Raw genomic sequence first — 20,223 nt, 5'->3', positions numbered from 1 at the left:
AAAGTTTAAGAGGCTGGCTGTTCCAGCTGTCACATAGTTCAGACACATCGATGTCTGCCCTAACTATCACTGTTACTTCACACTTGGACAGTGATTTACAAAATGTGAAGTATCTCCATTCGTTATTCATTCTTGGCAACACATCACCTGGGCTTCCGTGGTGGCTCAGAGGTAACGAATCCGCCTGCCAATGCAGGAGAGGCAGGTTGGATCCCTCCGTCAGGAAGATCCCCTGGAGAAGGAAATGGCAATCCATCCCAATATTCTTGCCTGGGAAATCCTACAAACAGAGGGGCCTAGTGGGCTACAGTCCATGGGGACGTAAAAGAGTCGGACATGACTTAGCGACGAAACAACACAATGCCCACAAGATATGAAAACTTGAGACTGATCCTCCCATTTTACAGGTGAGAAAACTAAGTCTCAAGTGAGTTTGTTCCTCCAGAACATACAGCCTGCAAGTGCCAGGGCGGGACGCCCTGTGTGGGGTTCCCGACATGGGAGCAGGAGCCCCAGGGATCTGGTCTCTCTCCATCCTCGGGTGGAACATTCTGGGAGGTATTCTCCATGTGGCTCTCAGAGGGTCCCAGAGGATGGGACCCCGTGACCCGCAGTGGGGCCAGTGTTGGGAAGTACTAGGGCAGTCTGAACCCTCCCAAGTTTCCCTCCCTCCAGACCCTGCTCCTGACCCCCAAAGACGACCCCCCAAATAAACTCCATCCAGCTCTGCTTTCCAGAGGGGAATCCCGGCTAAGAGAGATGCCCGCTGTGGGTCTCCGTCTTCCCACTACTGCCCACCCTTCTTCTGTGCCCGCATCCCTCAGCTGTCCCTGCTGGCGGGGCCTACAAGCCGGTAAGAAACCCTACCTTCGAAAAAGCCACTGCGACTCAGGACTGAGCGGACAGCCGTCCACACATCCTGGGCTCCAACATCAGTTTCCACCCCTGGCGGCCTGGGACCGGGCTGACAGCTCTCCTCTCACCCTAGGATGCCCTAGCTGAGGCCAGGGCTTTCCCTGGTCACGGCCAACCCACACGGGGGCAAAAGCACTGCTCCTGAGCCCCCCATCCTGGTTTTGGGTCTTCCCATCCATGAGGAGACGCTGGCAAAGGCAGCGGCCTACGTCAGCTTCCACTAAGACCCTGTCTCCCGGGGTTGACCACTTGTGGGCTGCCTGCCGGCATAGCTAGGAGCCTGGTCCCCTCCCTGGACTGGAGTCAGGGGGAGATGGCTGAGCCCTCGGAGACAGACCTTCTCCTTAGAGAGCCTCGGCTTTCCACTGGTTCCACACACAGTCTCACACACTCTCCCACACCAAGACCCGCTCATCCTGGTTGGCCGTCTCATGACTGGCCGCTATCTGCCATGTTTACTTCCCACTCTCCGCCAGGCCCCGCCCACGAAACGTAAACAGCGTAATGAACAAAAAGCCTGGTCTTCACTGGTGCAGCTTCACAACTGCTGCATCACCCCCCATGCCCCCGTTCTAAGCGCCAGCCCAGCTCCCTCTCTCCGTCCACTTCGAGAAGACCCCTAGGGCTTCCTTGCGGGCTCAGGTGTATACAATTCACCCGCCAAGGCAGGAGACGGGGGTTCGATCCCTGATCTGAGAAGATCCCACGTGCCACGGGGAAAGTAAACCCGGAACCACAGCTCCTGAGTCCACGTGCTGGGACTACTGAAGCCGGGGTGCCTAGAGCCTGTGCTCTGCAACAAGAGAAGCCACCACGATAAGAAGCCTGCACAACACAACCGAGAGGAGCCCCTGCTTAGGGCACCTAGAGAAAAACACGCACAGTAATGAACACCCAGCACAGCCAAAAGCCAAATAAACAAATGACGAAATAAATTATATATATGTATATAAGAAAGCGTCTAATTGTCAGGAGGATGTGCCAGGAGGCACAGGGGGCAGGGCACAGGAGACCCCTGTCCCCAGGATGATGTGCTCGTTGCCTCTGCTCACCTATCTTTGGGATGAGACACAGCACAACTCGCCAAGTGCTGCGGGTGAGTGTGCCATGGTTCACGCCAACTAACTGGTATTCCACTCATTCCCGGAGTCATAAGCTGATCACTAGTCTCTGTCTTCACTAACAGAGAATTTCACACCTTCATGTGTCTCCGTGGAGAGTCCCACAGTTGTGCCTCTATTCAAAAGCAACTTCTCAACAAGTCTTTTTCAGCTGATATGTCCAGTGGTGGTTGTTCGGTCTCTAAGTGGTGTCCCATGCTCTGTGACCCCATGAACATGAAGGCCAGGCTTCCCTGTCCTTCAGACTTAATTCAGAACCAGTGCCCAGGGCTGGAGGAAAACCAGTCATATTTCACATGGCCTGTCCTCCTGTTTACGTGGCAAGTTTGGGGATGACATAATATTTAAGAACCTGTTCAGCTCTGAGTTGATTGCTTTTTGTACCTTCACTGGAAATTCTGATTTAAGTATTTTCATTTTGCCAGTAATCTTCTACATTAACTATAGAATGGTTGTATTGAGGCTGCTACTGTGATGTATTTGGCCGTTTTCCTAATATTGAATGTTGCTTCTTTACTGAAAATAAAACTGTACCGAGAGTTCCTCCTCTCTTAGGAGAAATTCCCAGAGTGAGTGAGAATATTATCTCACTCATAATATTCCAAATCAGTTCCCCTGGGGCGGGGGATGAAATTATGTCCTTTGATTACTCGTGGGAGGAAACATTTTCCCATCTTATTTACTAATCACATTTATTCTTATGAATACTCATAATCCTGTCCATTTGTTCACCAAGTACACAACTGGTCTTCTATCAGTTTGTGTGGCTGTCAAAACATAATATGCATATTTATTGTTATTTTTTCACGCAATCCTTTCCTTCATGTAAATTATGATTGTAGACCTGCCTGACTTCCCAATTTGGGAGGTATTTCTGCATGCATCTCTATGGCAAGCATCACATAAAAGCATCCTGTGAAGGCCTGAAGCAAGTCAGGTTCATCTTTTCCTGACTGAGTTCAGATGTTCTTATCCATACAGCTGAAGATATTGAGAGACAGAGTCTCTTGGTCCTGCCATCTGTTCCTCCATCTTCTCAGATGCCCATCGTGGAACTTTTCTAAACAGTATCATGTTTTATAATCTCATTTTATTTTCTCTTAATAAAAAAAAAGTTCACAATCGTCCCATTTTTTTAAAAATGTGTGGGTTAAATATAATATTCACTGTTGAGTTCAGTTCAGTCGCTCAGTTGTGTCTTTGTGACACCATGGACTGCAGCACGCCAGCCCTCCCTGTCCATCACCAACTCCCGGAGTTTACCCAAACTCATCTCCATTGAGTCAGTGATGCCATGCAACCATCTCATCCCCTGTCTTCCCCTTCCGCCTTCAGTCTTTCCCAGCATCAGGGTCTTTTCCAATGAGTCAGCTCTTCACATCAGGTGTCCAAAGTATTGGAGTTTCAGCTTCAGCATCAGTCCTTCCAATGAACACTCAGGACTGATCTCCTTTAGGATGGACTGGTTGGATCTCCTTGCAGTCTAAGGGACTCTCAAGAGTCACTGTTGAAGATCAGTAATAATTCTGTGTACTAAAAATCCTACATCAGGAAGATTCTATTAGAAAAATGAATGAGCCAAAAATGTTTAGTACAGATGGCCGCCTATCTACAAAATTTATCTGATGCAGTATGTGAAAAACAGCTTCACCTTGTTTAAAAATGATTTACAATTTAGGCAATATATAATAATGGCCTTTCTTGTAGCCTCGCGTTGTTCTTGAGTAAATAATCTATTAGAATGAATATTGTGTTTTATCAGTTATTTGCTTCCTACTTGTGGAAAGCGTTAGACTGGGAGGCTCAGAGTTTACAGTCTGAAATCTGACAAAGAGAAGAGAGTGAAGCACAGGGCAGATGAGCAGAAGGAAGCAGCTCCATGGAGAGGGAGCATGTGGGAGGGCTGGATGGAGGTGCCTGCGAAAGAGGCCTTATCTCAAGAAGGGAGGATGGGAAGGGCTGGAGCACCCTCAGATTTTCCATGCTCCAAGAAAACACAGAATACTTACCACCCTGTCCTTTGCCACTCAACCAAAGTTTGTTTGATAAAGACATATTTTTTACTTTGGTTGAAAAAAATGGTTTTAGTTATTTGAATTGTGGCTATCAGTTCTGTTTTTCTGGTGGCATGAAAAAAAAATGCCATTTTGGCAAATGCTTTGAACTCATTTCATCAAACTGAATATTTATAAAGATTCAGCAAAATGGATTATTTCCTCCTTGTAAACTGAAGAAAGACAGGCATCATAGCTACAGATCAGAGGCAGCAATTAGAATGCTCTATAAAAATATCACGCACATCTTAGGTTTTGAATGAAATTGATACCAAAGACTTTAAGAACACCATGCACGTGTAATTAGATTCTGCGCCCTCAGGATGACTCCACGGTGAGAACTGAGAAGCATATCTTTCAACTAGTAAGTCACTTCAGTAAGAGATTAGCCCCTCCTCAAAGAAAAGCATTGATAACTTTAAAGTAAAATATTTTCATTTGCCATAAGTTGTTGCTGTTGTTCCGTCACTAAGTCATGTCTGACTCTCTGTGACCCATGACTGCAGCACGCCCAGCTTCCTTGTCCTTCACCATCTTCCAGAGTTTGCTCAAACTCATGTCCATTATGTCAATGGTGCCATCCAACCATCTCATCCTCTGTCATCCTCTTCTCCTGCCCTCAACCTTTCCCAGCATCAGGGTCTTTTCCAATACGTCGGTTCTTCTCATCAGGTGGCCAATATATTGAAGCTTCAGCTTCAGCCTCAGCATCAGTCCCTCCAATGAATGTTCAGGGTTGATTTCCTTTAAGATTGATTGCTTTGATCTCTGTATAGTCCAAGGGGCTCTCAAGAGTCTTCTCCAGCACCCCAGTTCGAAAGGATCAATTTTTCGGTGTTCAGCCTTCCTTGCAGTCCAACTCTCACATCCATACATGACTACTGGAAAAAACATAGCTTTGACTATACAGACATTTGTTGGCAAAGTGATGTCTCTGCTTTTTAATATGCTGTCTAGGTTTGCCATAACTTTCCCTCCAAGGAGCAAGTGTGTTTTAATTTCATGACAGTCGCTGTCCACAGTGATTTTTGGAGTCCAAGAAAATAAAGTCTGTCACTGTTTCCATTGTTTCCCCATCTATTTGTCATGAAGTGATGGGACCAGATACCATGATCTTAGTTTTTTGAATGTTGAGTTTTAAGCCAGCTTTTTCACTCTCCTCTTTCACCTTCATCAAGAGTCTCTTTAGTTCCTCTTTGCTTTCTGCCATTAGAGTAGTATCATCTGTGTATCTCAGGTTGCTGATATTTCTCCCAGGAATCTTGATTCCAGCTTGTGAGTCATCCGGCCCAGCGTTTCTCATCAGGTACTCTGCAGGCATGCAAGCATGCTCAGTCACTAAGTCGTGTCTGACTCTTGCGACCCCATGGACTATAGCCCACCAGGCTCCTCTGTCCATGGAATTCTTCAGGCAAGAATACCATAATGGATTGCCATTTCCTTCTCCAGGGAGTTTTCCCAACCCAGGGATCGAACCCATGTTTTTCATGTCTCCTACGACAGCAGGCAGATTCTTTTCCACTGAGCCACCTGGAAAGCCCATAGAAGTTAAATAAGTGGGGTAACAATATACAGCCTTGACGTACTCCTTTCCCAGTTTTGACATGGTCCATTGTTCCATGTCTGGTTCTAGCTGTTGCTTCTTGGCCTGCATTCAGGTTTCTCAGGAGACAGGTAAGGTGGTCTGGTATTCTCATCTCTTTAAGAATTTTTCAGTTTTTGTGATCCACACAGTCAAAGTACTAAAAGAAAAAAAATCCTCATTATCCATCAATGAATATTACTTTCTGTAATTAATAGCAAATTATCACCGCACTTCCCAAGGCCCAGAAAAACAGAAAAGATGTGCCAATAATCAGACCTTCTAACCACATGTAGAACTGTTCATTCCTATACAAACAAAAAGAGGAATGAAGAAGTGATCCAGAGGGGAATGTTATAGGCCCTATAACTCTTTAAATTACTGGATGGGGGCAGAAGTACAGCTGTCTTGGGATCAGCTAGAGAAGTGATCCATCCCAGGCCACCAGGCAGGGACTAAGAATTCAGTCAAAGAGAATGAGATGCTGGTGTTTACAATAAGTAAAGCAAGCATCACTCCAGCTTTGCATGAAGGTGGTGCTAACCCCAAGGCTTTTCAGGTTTGCCAGCCAATAAACAGTGCTTCTCACTAAGCCCATTGGAGTGGGTTTCTCTGCCATTTACAGCCTAAAAAAATAAACAACGGCTTGCGCAGGAGTTTAGATGAGGCAGAGATTGCTGCGGCTGGTCTGGTAGGAAAGGTTTTTGGCAAGTGGGGGTGGGATTCATCTGGTCTTTGAGGGGCACAGAATGAGGCTAAATGAAGGAAGGGGAGGGCGAGATCGTTTGTGATGCTAGCCAGGAAGGCGTCATTCAGTAAAAGGTCCCACCTTGGTGGAGAAGAAAGGGAATTGAAAACTTGTTCTCTGGGAAGAAGACTTCAATATTAAGAAAATAAACATGGTCATTCTGATGGATGGCTTGGTTACTCTTTCACTGAAGAAATGAGAAACAGCCCGAGTCTGATCAACAGACTGAGATTCCAAATACTCAACGTTGTGAGAATTCATGGATAAGTTTAGTCTTAAGTCTAGCATCGAAAAAACCCACCCAATATAGATACTTTGTACAGCAATTGAGCAAATTCTCTTAAGTTGAAGAGAGATACATCCTTGGACTCCACTTCTAGGTATATTTATTCAATCAGAAAAAAGTTCTTGTACACAGTGGCTCATGGGCTGCAATGTTGGCCGTAGCATTGCCTATATTAGAAAAACTTGCAAAAAATCCAGATGTCCGATGAACAAAGAATGGCTAGATATATATTTTTACAATGACTATGTAGTAGGAAAAATGAACCAGAGCTATGAGTACTGGATGAAGCTCCCAACAGAATATTGAATGATAAAGGGAAGTCATCAAAGAATACCTACATTATGATAGCATTTAAATAAAATCCAAACTCGTGAGAAACTAAAGTTTGTGGATACAGTAGAGAAAAGGACAAGAATAGAAAGTAGGAAATTCAGCTTCATAGATACCTTGGGGAAAAGAAAGAAAGAGCAGATAATCAGGAAGGGATACTTCAGGGTCTTCAACTAAATTAGCAGTTCTTTAAATCTCTGGAGTGGGAATCTATGTGCTCATTATGTAATTCTTTATACCTTTTTAGTTGCATAAGATTTGTCATAATTAAACTTTGGAAACAAACACTCTACCCAAGTGGAAACTTTTAGTCTAAGCTGAGATGTGGTTGATGATTGTTATGGAAAGCAAAGCTTGTGTGCCTACATTTAAGACAAAGATTTCCCTCTCTGAGCCTGGAGAAGGAAAAAGATTTTCAATAATGCCTCTTAACTTGCTACAAGTTCATACCAGGTCAAAGTGCCACTAAGCTCCTTCACCCAACAATTGTATGTGGCTCCTCCACGAGTGTTTATTTTACACTATGAGCAGCAGCCTTCTTGCCAACCCGCAGGGAGCTGGTTTCAGCAGCCCTGTGAATGCTGATGGCATCATGTCACATGCCACGTGGTTGTCAAAGGCCCACCACACCCCAAAGTCTCCCTGCAAACTAGATTCCCCTCCGCCTGGGGAGTTGGCAGCTCCAGGCTAGTGCAGATCGCCCAAAGGGCCCCTAGTTACTACTGTGAAATTGTAAAGCATGTCTGCCTTCAGTATTCTTTTTAGAAATCTTTGTATTGTGTTAGCTGCTCAGTCTCGTCTGACTCTTTGTGACCCCATGAACTGTAGCCCGCCAGGCTCCTCTGTCCATGGGATTCTCCAGGCAAGAATATTGGAGTGGGTTGCCATGTCCTTTTCCAGGGGATCTTCCCAGACCTGGGATCAAACCTGGGTCTCCTGTATTACAGACAGATTCTTTACCATCTGGGATTCTCTGGTGGCTCAGAGGGTAGAGTCTGCCTGCAATGCCGGAGACCTGATTTCAATCCCTGGGTTGGGAAGATCCCCTGGAGAAGAAAATTGCAAAGAGTCGGACACGACTGAGTGACTTTACTTTCACTTTTCTTTACCGTCTGAGCCAAGGACTTCCCACGTGGTGCTAGTGGTAAAGAACCTGCCTGCCAATGCAGGAGACGTAAGATATGTGGGTTTGATCCCTGAGTCAGGAAGATCTCCTGGAGGAGGGCACAGCTAACCACTCCAGTATTCTTGCCTGGAGAATCCCATGGGCAGAGAAGCCTGGTAGGCTACAGTCTATGGGGTTGCAAAAAGTCAGACACAACTGAGCAACTGATCACTCATGGCAAAAGTAATTCAAAATGGCATGTTGTGCCGTGATGGAAGCCTCACTGCTACTCAAAATAAGTTGCTCTGTTTTGACACAGAGCATTTCTAAGAAGGCAGAGACCCTGAAGAGTCACTGTGTTTGATGACACTTTACCTGGTGACAGCAGGCACTCATTAAATGCTACATAAAGGAAGCCAGTGAAATCTACTGACAAAGACCCTCCAGGACAGGGTCAGCCCCTCCCTCCTGCATGATGACTGCACTCTGTCTTACAACGTGCCACGTGTTTGGTGGATTATTGTCCCTTTATTTTTTCATGACTCTAAGTGGATGCCAAAAAATAATTAAGGTGCAAACTCTATGGCTGGAAAGGTTCCAAATGGGTAAGGAACAGATATAAAGTAAAAAGAAATGACAAGAGAAGGTGGCATGTGTTAGCATCTTATAAGAGGCAAAGGTGCAAAAAAAAAAAAAAAAAGCAGCAGCAGCAAAGATGCAGTGGGAACAGAAAAGGTAGTGGGTGGACTTCTGGGTTGGGAAGAGGAGGCAGGTGAGGTAGATCAGCTCACTGCAGGCACATGCATGGACCCACAAGCAAGCCCCAATTCTCTTCTGTTGATATTTGCAGATGCAGTTCACATGCTTAAGTCCAGTCAGTCTTGCAACAACCACACGTAGGACAAAGGTTTGGAGTAACATTTTCATTGTACTTCCCAGTGGCTCAGGACTTCCCCGGTGGCTCAGACGGTAAAGCATCTGCCTACAACGCGGGAGATCTGGGTTCCATCCCTGGGTCAGGAAGATCCTCTGGAGAAGGAAATGGCAACCCACTCCAGTACTCTTGCCTGGAAAATCCCATGGATGGAGGAGCGTGGTAGGCTATAGTCCATGGGGTCGAAATGGGTCGGACATGACTGAGCCACTTCACTTTCTTTCACTTTCTTTCTCCATTGTACAGAGTCTGGACATGAATAAACCCATCACCCAAATAATGCCTACTAGTTATTTTTATTATTATAATAGCCAAAGTGGTGGGGGTTTTTTAGTTGAAATATAGTTAATTTACAATGTTGTGTTGGTTTCACATGTACAACAAATACCTCAGATATACACAGTAAGTCCCCTACATTCGAACCTTCAAGTTGTAAACTTTCAAGATGCAAACGTGCGTTCCGTCAAAGTCAGGCATGAGTGATGTTGCAGCTCGCCCTCCATCTCCTATTGCTGATGACCCTTCAGCCCCATCATCTCTCACCTCTTCCCCTCCTCCCTTGAGTAACTTGTCTGCCTGTTCACTCGATGCCAGCCCGTGTGTCAGCTGTTGTACTGGACGACTGTACTTTCTAAAACACTGTGCTATAAGATTAAAAATGATTTTTCTGATATTTGTCTTTTACGTATGACTTGTGTGAAAAGTATTATAAACCGATTACAGGACAGTACTACTGTATTCATATTAGTTAGGTACCAAGGCTAACTTTGCTGGACTTCCTGAATAAATTGGACTTACAGAGGCACTCCTGGAACAGGATCTGTTTATATGTAGAGGACTTAGTGCATATACATGCTGTTCTTTTTCAGATTCTTTTCCACTATAAGTGATTATAAGATAATGAATATAGTTCACTGTGAGATTCCCTGGTGGCTCAGAGGGTGAAGCCTCTGCCCGCATTGCAGGAGACCCAGGTTCGATCCCTGGACTGGGAAAATCCCCTGGAGAAGGAAATGGCAACCCACTATAGTATTCTTGCCTGGAAAATCCCATGGACAGAGGACCCTGGTAGTCTACAGTCCATGGGGTCGCAAAGAGTCCACTGAGCGACTTCACTTTGTTTATAGTTTCCTGTGGCATACGGAAGGTCCTCGCTGTTAAAGCGATTTAAAAAAAAAAACAACCACCGGATTTCATGCTCTGTGGTGGGAAGAATCCTAAGAAGGCCCTCTATAGAGAGCAGCTCCCTTGATCAAGTCAGAAGCAACAAGACTCCCTTGTGGTCCCCAAGAAAGAACCTCTCTGGTTGGCTTTGGAGAAGTGGGCTGTCTGTGCTGTGAGAGGGCCCCAGGGCTGGAACCTGAGCTTGGCTTCTAGGAGCTGAGTCCTGGAGGCTCAGTCTTACCCTGCAGGGAACTAGATTCTGTCAACAAGCCGCATGAGCTTGCAGAGGAGGACCCAGAGCTCCAGCAGGGAATGCAGCCCAGCCAGAACTAACCTTCAGCCTTGCATGACCCTGTGCAGAGATCCCTAGCCAAGCCACGTGGGACCTCTGGCCAACAGAAACGGAGAAATACTAACGGATGCAGTTCAAAGCCACGGGGTGTGTGGCCATCAGTTACACACCAGCAGGAAGCATGCCACACGGACAGCACGTCTACTGTGATTTGTAGTCACTTCTTTTTCTTTTTGCCTTTTGTTCACATCTGATCATTTTTCTCCATTTACCTCTGCCTGAATTCTACACCCACGGGCTTCCCTGGGTGGCTCAGACAGTAAAGAATCTGCCTGTAATACAGAAGACCTGGTTTCGGTCCCTGGGTTGGGAAGATCCCCTGGCGAAGGGAATGGTAACCCACTCTGGTACTCTGGCCTGGGAAATTCCATGGACAGAGGAGTCTGGTGGGGTACAGTCCATGGGGCTGCAAAAAGTTGGACATGAGTGAGCAACTACCACTTTCCGTTTCCCATATTAATAGTAATATAGCCTCCAAATCACACCCACACAAAAAAGGAAAGGTGACCCGAGTCCAGCTCCTCTTCTAACTCATCCAGGCAATCCTTTGATGACTTCTGATCCTGGAGAAGGGAGAATTTTATCCTGCCCAGACATCTCAGCATTCTGCAGCAGACCCAGGCCCTGGCCAGCGCAGGAGGACGGGGCCAGGCCTTCATGTCCAGCCCCAACCCCAAGGAAACCAGAACATCTTTCAGAGCTTGGAGACACTCACCATCACACCACCAGCCAGGGAGAGGCAGGCTTCTCCCAAAACACAGAGATAACAACAGGCCTGGCCTCACCCAGCCGACCCAACCCTTCTCTTTTTTCCTCTTTTTAATTTATGTGTTTATATTAACTGGAGGCACACATGTGTCCTCTGAACCCCTTCCCACCTTCCTCCCTACCCCATCCCTTCTGGTTGTCACCAAGTACTGGCTTTGGGTCCCTGTGTCAGACATCAAACTCCTTTGATCCTTTGAGCAGTACCTGAAGGCTTCTGGGGCATGGTCATTTTTTCTTGTTCATCCCTATGCCTTTTGGGGGGGAACATGGATCATGGCTTCAGACCCAAAAGACTTTGGAAAGGAAGCCTTTTCTGGGAGAAGTCAAAAGTTAAAAAAGTTTGGGTAGCCTAAAACCAAACCCTTCTATTAGTACACAGGGAAACTAGAGATGGACACATGGGGGGAAAGAATTAATTCCTACTTCACATTTTATAGGGCTTCCCTATAAAATAGAGCTTCTTTGGTGGCTCATGAGGGTAAGAAAATCTGCCTGCAATGCAGGAGGTCTGGGTTCCATCCCTGGGTTGGGTATATTGGATTTCATTAAAATTAGGAAATTCTGTTCATCAGAAGACATCATTAAGAGATATGAAAGACAAACCATAGGATTGATTTTTTCAACAAATATATTCAACATAGACTTGTCAGAATACATCATAGTCTTCTACAAATTAATAAGAAAAAGACAGAAAATTTCATTAAAGTTGGTAAAAGATTTCCAAAGGCACTTCACTCCCAAGAAATGCTCAAATGGCCAAAGAGGCATATGAAAGGGTTCTCAGGACCAGTAATTGTTAGGAAAAATGCAAATTAAAGCCACAATGATTGAATAATACCACAATTTCAAAGAAAAAGACAGAAAATACCAAGTATTGGTAAACATATAGAGCAATCAGAACCCTTACTGGTAGAACTGAAGAAGGTATTGCTACAGTGACTTTGGAAAACTTTTTGACAGTATCTGTCGAGGTTGTCCTTGCATGCTCAGTCATGTCCAACTCTTTGTGAGCCCGTGGACTGCAGCCCACCAGGCTCCTCTGTCCATGGGATTCTCCAGGCAAGAATACTGGAGTGGGTTGTCGTTCCCTTCTCCAGGGGTTCTTCCCAACACAGGGATCAAACCTGCGTCTCCTGTGTCTCCTGCATGGGAGGTGGATTCTAAGTCACCTGGGAAGCCCCATCTACTGAAGTTAAACATACACACACCCCATGACTCAGCAAGAGATAGGCATGCGCAGTAAGAGATACATGGAAACTTGATTACAGCAGCATTATCTGTAATAACCCTAGTCCATCACTGGTAGAATGGATAACAAACTGAAGTCTGTTCATACGATGGGAGACTACTCAGTCATGGAAACAAACCTCATCTCCATGCAACAAAGTGAGCGAAACTCACACACACAGTAGGTCAAAGCGACTATGCACCATTGTATAATTCCATCATACATATAAAATCTTCCTTTATGAGGGAAAATTTAACCTTCCATGTTAGGTAGTTGTGAGGCAAGCAGAAGCAACGCCATGGCAGGCAGCTTAGATTAGGAGTAGTTTTCGCTTAACACTGACCGCTGTTTGCCAATTAGGACCAATTAGCTTTCGCTTAACACTGACAGCTGTTTGCCAATTAGGAAATTAGGAACGGGGCGGAAACCCCCGGGAAAGTCCTGCCCGTGCGAAAGTTTTGACCAATGAAATTGCTTTGCAAACTTGTAACCAATCCGCTTAAACCAACTACCAACAGCATGTGCTCACCCTATAAATTTGTGTAACAGCTTGGGCTTGGGGCTCTCTGACTCACACCACTGCGTTGGTTGCAGCGGAGAGCCCTGGCTTGAGTCAGTAATAAACTTCCCCTTTTTGCCAGTTGCATTGTCTTGGAAGCCTTCTCTCTTCCCGCTCGGGGATTCGGACATCGGGCATAACAGTAGTAGGAAGCAGACCCAGAGTAAGATTAGGAAGGGCTCAAGGATGCTTCTGGAATTCAGCTTTTCTTCTGCGTCTTGATCTTTCTCAGCTTGTGTTTGCAAGCTGAGAAACTGAGCTGGGTGCTTAAGAGTTTCACAGTTTGGGGCATTTATTATATGTTAAAGCAGGGGTACTTGTTAGCTCAGTTGGTAAAGAATCTGGCTGCAATGCAGGAGACACCAGTTTGATTCCTGAGTCGGGAAGATCTGCTGGAGAAGGGATAAGCTACGCACTCCAGGATTCTTGGGCTTCCCTTGTAGCTCAGCTGGTAAAGAATCCGCCTGAAATGCAGCAGACCTGGGTTTGATCCCTGGGTTGGGAAGATCCCCTGGAGAAGGGAAAGGCCACCCACTCCAGTATTCTGGCCTGGAGAATTCCGTGGACTATAGTCCATGGGATCACAAAGAGTCAGACACGACTGAGTGACTCTCACTCCACTCCAAGCACCCGACCTCTAGGCTATAATGCCTGATGATCTGAGGTGGAGCAGAGGTAATAATAATAGAAATAAAGTGCACAACAATTATAATGTGCTCGAATCATCCCCAAAGTGCCCCTCCCCGGCCTGTGGAAAAGTCATCTTCCACCAGACTGGTCCCTAGTGCCGAAGAGGTTGGGGACCACTGCTTTAAAGTGCTTGTCACAGGTGTACAATGTAGTGATTCACAATTTTTAAAAGCTATACTCCATTTACACTGGCTATAAAATATTGGCTATATCCCCTGTGTTGTGCAGTATATCCTTGCAGCTTATTTTATGAGTAATAATTTGTGCTTCTATTTGTATCTCTATTACTTCTTTTTTTTTTTTTTTCCTCTATTACTTCTACTGTAATAATTTGTACTACCCTCCCCCATCTTGTCCCTCCCACAGCTCCTCCCCTACTGGTAACCACTAACTTGCTCTCTACATCTCTGAGTCTGGAAGATGGATGGGGGAAGAAATGTGCATATAAAAATTCTTACCAGCCTCCTGCCTGACTTTTGAAAGCTCAAGATTATATTTATATGAAGTCTGGCAGTGTGTTACGGCAAATTAATAGATTAAGTAGATGTTTTCTCTGTTGCTAATCTTCCTCTTAGAGCTGTAGTCAGGACCACTGGCAATTCAAGTCTTTAAATAAATAAGCCTCATTAATGTATCACTTCTGTTTTATGAACAATGCAGCTGTTACTTGTAATTGGCTCTCTACCCAAGGTACCAAGAACTATTGTTTCATTATAAGCATTGTGAGCGTAAAATAGCACAAGAGGAGGGAACACATATGAGAGTCAAATAGAAACACAACAAAACAGAAACTGGATAGACACGTGCTGGTTATTCAGAAGTGGTACCAAAATATAGGAGAGAGTCGTTTTTGAGGAAGGTTTAAGACTGAATTTATCAATGGGCCTGTGGAAATCATGTTCATTTTAAAAGACAGCAGGTGTTAAAACAATGAGAAGTGACCTCCTTTGCACCTGGGTTACAAAAGCTGTCCCAATGTGTGTGAAACAAAACAGGACAATGATAAATTAAAAAACATCCTGCTTCTGACTAGTTCCTTTTTATTTTCTTCTCACACTGGGCAGTTTTATTTATAGATAATAAAGGCAGCTTATAAGAAACACACACACAGTTACACTCATTTCCTGGTGGAAGTGATGTTTATTTGACGTAAAAGAGCTTTGGTGTTTGCAGATTCTGTTATCTTTGGAATCTCATCCAGAAAGTAACTTTCAGATTGCTCACATCCCTTTTAAATCAGTTTACTAACATATTCTCAACAAAATTTATCAAATAAGATTTATCTCCAGTTCAAAACATCCTTTGATATGTGATTTAATGGACTGGAGGGAAGCCAAGGTTCACAACCAAAATGTCTTCTGTTTGGGAATGTCGATTTCACGGAATGGAGAAATTTGTAATTATCACTGTGGTGAAGATGGTATATCCACTGAACCTCTCATATGGAGCAGATCTTTGACACCCACGATTTCTGTGAATCCCCAAATTAGGAATACTGCTAACTGACTTGGGGAATTTGAGCAGACACCTAGACTCTCCTAGGACCTTAAGGAACTAGCTGGCACAGCACAGCATGTGATTCTAATTTGCGCCAAGTGCTTTACCTATATTATTCACCTAATCTTTTGCATAATCCTTGGAGGTAAGTGGAACTGTCCCTCTTACAAATTATAACATTCATAGACGTTGGGGGTGTCAGAAAGAGTCAGGACAAGGAATATTAGAATACCAGCAATTTATCAAAGCTTACTTTAATAATTATGAATTGATGAAACCCATGCTTGATTCATTTCCAGTTATGTAAGCAAACATAACAAGCTAGCATGGTATCAGTTTCCTTTTGCACAGATTTAACATTAGATGCAAAAGCATGTTATAGCAGAGAGTTTAATGTCTGATATTTTAAAACATCCCGGGTGGTACTAGTGGTAAAGAGCCCTTGTGCCAATGCAGGAGACATAAGAGACATGGGTTTGACCCCCGGGTTGGGAAGATTCCCCAGAGAAGGGCATAGCAATCCACACCAGAATTCTTGCCTTGAGGATCCTATGGACAGAGGAGCCTGGCAGGCTGTGGTCCACAGGGTCACCAGGAATCGGACACGACTGAAGCAACTTAGCAAGCAATTATGTGGAATGACATTTTATAGTTAAAGCATAGAAAATGCTCTTTATGGCTAAGTTGAGAGGAGAAGACCGTCAAATTCCAGCTGAACTTGAGACCTTTTCACTTCCACCCATCCTGTTTCCTCTGCCTGCTGCTCTGGAGGCCCATCTGAGGAACACATGGGAGCTGAACCAAGGTCCACTCAAAGCCCATCAAGCCAGGGGAGGGACCCAGGCCATCACTCCCCAAACTCCATGGGCAACTTGCACACCAGCCGCCCTCGGGGCTAAGGGAAGCCGCCTCTGAAGGACGAGTCCTGTCCCACGCACTGTGTGAGGGAAGTGGGGAAAACTGTCAACAAGGCTCAAGTACTGAGTCTTCAGGAAAAAATCATGAACTAAACCTCCAGAACCTTAGCACACAGGGTCGTAACATCCAGTTTTCCAGCTCAGGGCAATTCAAAGACATTGAAGGAGGAAGCCCACCTCAGGCTTTCAGGGATGAGGGGTGGTGGGGACGGGGACCAGAAGGTCTGTTCTCACCGAGGTTCAGAAATATTCCCTGGGCCGCTTCCAGTCACCCTGGCAGAAAATGGAAGGATTGGGATGGGGTGTCTGATGTTCCGGTTGCCTGCAATTCCATCCATGGTCATAAAGCACCCAGCTCCTATTTTCAAATGAACTACAAGCTTAGTTTGCCTGGTTACACTCTAACCTATTTTTGAGCATCAGTGGAGTGATTAGAGCACTAAAGGAGGACTTCCGAGGTGGCCCAGTAAAGACTCCACGCTTCTAAGGCAGGGGGCACAGGTTCAATCCCTGGCCAGGGAGCCAGGATCCCACATGCTGCGTGGTGCCGACAAAAGATAAATTTACAAATAAATAAAGTATTAAAGGAGAAAAAGTGACACCCTGTGCCTTACAGACTAATAAGCATGATCCTTACGCTGGGGGCTTTTGGGGAAATCTGCAGTTGTGCAAAGGATGGAAGGCACGCAGCGTGACCCTGGGTCGCTCCCTGCAGAGAGGCACCCAGGTGTGCTGCTCCCTAGAGATGGATGTGCAGTCTTCCCGGTGCACCTGGGGTGCTGTGGGTTATGGAGAGACTTACCCAACCTGCGTGGGCTGCCGACTCCACTGACCCTTCACAGGCCAGATTCCATCATATCCATGGCATACAACTTGCCATTTAAACCAGTTTTAAGTATACAGTTTGGTGGCATTAACTGCACTCACAATGTTCCACAAACATCAGCGCTAGTTCCAAAGTCGTTCATCACCCAGACAGAAACTCTTGTATTCGTTCAGCAACAGCCCTCCACCCCTTCTCCCCCTCCAGCCCTCGGGAACTGCTAAACTACTTTTTGTCTCTATAAACGTGCCTATTCTAGATATTCCACATTAAACAAACTCAGACAATATCTGTCCTTTGTATCTGGCTTATTTCAAGGTTCATCCATATTAAGACACACATTAGAAGGTTGTTCTTTTTATGGCTGAATGCTATCCCCTGTATTTATGCTTCATCTCATTTATCCTCTCATCTGTACTTCTTGACTTTTCACTGGTCTCACTGCCCCATGATCGCGTCCACCCTCTGCCCAAGAGGACCTCCCTGGTCCACAGAGTTCAGTCCAAACTTCTCCGGCAGCTACTGAGGACAGACACCATCTGGCCTCACGCTGGGATGCCAAGCTTGTTCCCAGATCAGATCAAAATGGAGACCACCAGATAAACAGCTCCCCACACCTGCTTTTAAGTCTTTGTCCAAGTTATTTTCCTTTGCCTGGAATGTTCTCTTTCTGTTTCCCCAGGTCAAAGCCAGTTGAAATTCCACATGCTGCATCACCCCTTCTTCTTCCCCAAGGGCACGGTGATTCCTCTCTCTTCTAAGCTCCCAGGTGACTTGGCACCATGGCGTTTAATCGCCTGAGACCTGTCTCTCCTCTCCCCTCCTCTCCTCTGGGAAGGCAGAATTCCCCAGTCATCACTGTCGACTGCACAGCGTTGCGTACTGGGCCCTGTGTAGAAGGGGTATCAATAAACAGCTGCCCAGTGACATCACACACATCAGACAGAGAGAGATGACTTTTCCCAGAGACCTGGCGGTCAGATTATGAGGCCGTGCAAAAAGGCATTTTCATTCTAAATGAAATGTGTGTGTTAGCTGCTCAGTCTTAGCTGACTCTGCAACCCCATGGACTGTAGCCCGACAAGCTCCTCTGTCCATGGAATTCTCCAGCCAAGAATACTGGAGTGGGTTGCCATTCCCTTCTCTGGGGGATCTTCCCAACCCAGGGATCAAACCCAGGTCTCCTGCAGTGCAGGCAGATTCTTTACTGTCTGAGCCATGGGGGTCGATTTAGAGGAAATTACAGAAAGGTGAGTCAGAATAATGATTAGGGTGCCAGATGTCCAGGGAAGCAGAGAGTATGGCCACTAAACAAAATGAACTTGATATTTTCCTGCCAGAAGAGAGACTCCAACAGGAAAGGACTCTGGGATGGACTAGGGAGGACAGAGGGGCAGAGAGGGTGGAGCTTCTCTGGGCTGTTTTAACTCCGGTGCAGACTTCTCAGGAGACTCACGAGTGAGCAGCCAGGTACCCTGGCTGGCTGAATCACCGTGCTGCCCTGGAAAGCAGGATTCAGTGCAGAGCAGGGACTGGTGTTTCAGAAAAGAAAAGCAGGTTAGGTTCTGGTCTAGTGAACTTCATAGTGGATCCAGAACAGATCATTAAAACGATTTGCATTTGAGTCAGTTCTAATGAGGTGGATGAACCTAGAGCTTATTATACAGAGCAAGGTAAGTCAGAAAGAGAAATATAAATATCACATACTGATGCATATATATGGAATCTAGAAAGGTGGTACTGATGAATTTATTTTCAGGGCTGCAATGGAGAAACAGGCATAGAGAATAGACATATGGCCGGGGGAAGAGGAGAGAAGAGGGTGGGATGTATGAAGAGAGTAACATGGAAACTTACATTACCATATGTAAAAGAGATAGCCAATGGGAATTTGCTATTTGATTCAGGGAACTCAAACAGGGGCTCTGTGTCAATCTAGAAGGGTGGGATGGGCAGGGAGATGGGAGGGAGGTTTAGGAGGGAGGGGACAAGGGTGTACCTCTGGCTGATTCTTGTTGATGTATGACAGAAGACCACAAAGTTCTATAAAGCAAATACCCTTCAATTAAAAAAAAAGTGGGGGAAAAAACAATTTGTGGGTTCTTAGAAAAAGGAAGCAGGGACAAGTGGGTTCTCTACAGCAAAACACGAAAGACGATCTGAATTTTCAGTTTCCATAGTGACCAGCCTAGTGGACAAGGACAAAGCTACAGAAAGAGAGCAAGCTCTATACTGGTGACAAACTCGACTGCATCTCTGTCTCACGGACTTGTTGAGGACAAAGAGATGATACGACGGCAGGGGAGGTGGATAACGTGTCAGACTGATGCTCACTTAGACACACTGCTGTGCTGTCAGGCTCTCCAGCTTTCTCACAGAGGACAGTCTCATCAATGGTCTGGATCAAATCGGAGAAAAGACAAGGACCCGGCTGGGATGGTGAGCATGCTGCATGACAGAAGGGGCTCGCTCAGCAGGCGAACTCTGCGGCGATTTAGAGGTTTGGTTGACTGTGGCTGCCCAGCAATAGATGGAAGGGGCGAAGGCCAACGTGGGGCCCCTGTTGCTGCCTGATGGAGCACCTGGAAGGTTCTGATCCATTGGTCTATGTCTAAAGGACACGAACAGTGAACAGAGATACAGGGCAATTGATGTCAAGGGAACTGGTGTTGAAGAACTTGATTGGGCGTGCTGCAGTCCATGGGGTCACAAAGGGTGACTGAACTGAACTGAACTGAACCCTGTAATTAAGAAGACTTGTGGGAAGCAGACATTTAAATGGGCTTAAACATTTAAAAGGCTGCTTCTGTAAGAAGAGGGCTGTTCTGTTTTGCCTGAGAGCTTTGATGGAAAAGACGAATAGTGAGAGTTGTCCCAAGGCAAGTGGACTTCAAGAGGCCAGAAGGTCCCTCTCTCTGCCAGAGCGTGGCCAAGAAGGGACGCTCAAGAAACAGAAATGTCCTGAGGGCCCGAAGTATCTGAGACAGAAGTAAATCAGACAAGTGCCGATGGCTCTTCTGGGCCTGTCATTCCCCCAGGAATGTTCCCAGGATAAGGAAGCCTGAGATTATCATTTCCCTGGGTCACTACCACCTCTGCTCCTGGAAGGCAGGATTCATTCATATCAGACCGATCTCTTCCCGTTGCACA

The sequence above is a fragment of the Cervus canadensis genome, chromosome 2 (assembly GCF_019320065.1).
Source record: "Cervus canadensis isolate Bull #8, Minnesota chromosome 2, ASM1932006v1, whole genome shotgun sequence".
Classification (NCBI taxonomy): Eukaryota; Metazoa; Chordata; class Mammalia; order Artiodactyla; family Cervidae; genus Cervus; species Cervus canadensis.
This window is presented reverse-complemented; position numbering follows the sequence as displayed.